Source organism: Priapulus caudatus, unplaced genomic scaffold (genome assembly GCF_000485595.1).
Source record: "Priapulus caudatus unplaced genomic scaffold, Priapulus_caudatus-5.0.1 Scaffold978, whole genome shotgun sequence".
Classification (NCBI taxonomy): domain Eukaryota; kingdom Metazoa; phylum Priapulida; class Priapulimorpha; order Priapulimorphida; family Priapulidae; genus Priapulus; species Priapulus caudatus.
This window is the reverse complement of record NW_014578039.1, coordinates 81,467-82,886: the sequence shown is the minus strand read 5'-3', so window position 1 is coordinate 82,886 and position 1,420 is coordinate 81,467. Positions and strand designations below refer to the sequence as shown.

General features: G+C 32.9%; 1 long non-coding RNA gene across 1 annotated transcript; it reads left to right on the top strand.

The window, feature by feature from the left end:
• The first annotated feature begins 72 nt into the window (after positions 1–72).
• Positions 73–1,420, top strand: LOC106814786. Its single transcript, XR_001394662.1, has 2 exons — positions 73–163; positions 523–1,420. It is a non-coding gene; the product is annotated as an uncharacterized LOC106814786 (long non-coding RNA).

The window sequence follows — 1,420 nt, the reverse complement described above, 5'->3', positions numbered from 1 at the left end:
ACATTTATTTGCTCCCAACGTTTTTTCAATTATATAGAATGTCCATGCAATGGAAGAAAGAAACGTGGTCGGAAATTCATAGATTGGTTGGAGTGCCCCACATGCAAGCAGTGGTGGCACGAATGCTGCATTGTGTGGAGGCATGAGGGAGTATGTGCAAAATGTATGTACTAAAATTATTTAATGTTTTTTACATGTTTCACATATTTATTTAATGGATTAATCAATTGCTTTTACCTATTAGTTAATTTTGTGGCTAGCATTTACTGGATTTGATTAAAAGCATGTAAACCCTAGGTGGTCAGTGATGAATACTGAGGAATGTCTTGCTTTATCAAATGAAATAACTATTAACGGTTTATTAATTAGGTTTGGATTAGCATCCAGCGATTAAAGTATTTGTTGGCCAGCCACATTGTGTTTCTCTAGTGATACTCTATTTACTTTAGTGACTGCTATCTACATGTAATTAAAACCACTGTTAGGAATGATAATTGAACACTCCTTCCATTTTAACTTCAGGTTAAGTTGGCGATGGATTCTGATTAGAAGATGTTCCCATGCTTATGGATCCAAGTCATGGAAATTTTGATATATATACATTATAAGTTAAAAAGCAATTTTTCTTGAATTTTATCAAAACAAACATTTAACAATAACTGTGTAAATATGTTACTATTGGTGGAAATATACTCTGACTGAAGGTGCTGCCACCTAGTATTGGCATTTATTAAAATGATTGTTATAGCCTCTGTCATAGCAGCACTCACTAGTTTCATCAGAATAAATAAAATTAATAGTTTAGAGTCATGAGCATTGTCAGTGAGTCACAAACGCGGTGTTAATAGATATAAACACGTGTAGGCTTACACACGCACGCGCGCGTGGGTACATGTTGCCTTCTCGGATGTGGTAGGAACATGAAACCTATCGTACAATACTGACTCATTGCAGTATGACTCATGCACTACTATCTTACATGTACGTGCCCGAAGAGATACTCACAAATACAGAGGCGCGCGAGCGTAGACACATATGAGACTTTAATATATCGTCACCTTCCTAAAATAATGGCCTAAGTCATATTTTCAAGTTTTGAGAAAAACAGAAAAATATTAACCAAATATTGAATATATGACATTTATTAATCAATTCACATAGAAAGGTTTGTGGATATATGACTTTTGAAATACACATAACGCTGTCTGTCAAATATGTTACATATGTTAATTAGATGACTATATTATCGGTGGTGGATGTAGATGTTATAATTTTGTATCTGTATGGCAATTTTCTTTATTAGACATTGGACAATCCTAGTTTCAGTAAAGATTAATATTGGAATCTAATATGATTCCAATAATTAATATTTTATTACAGTAATGTGAAAATATTATGATAAATAAAAAAATTACACTTA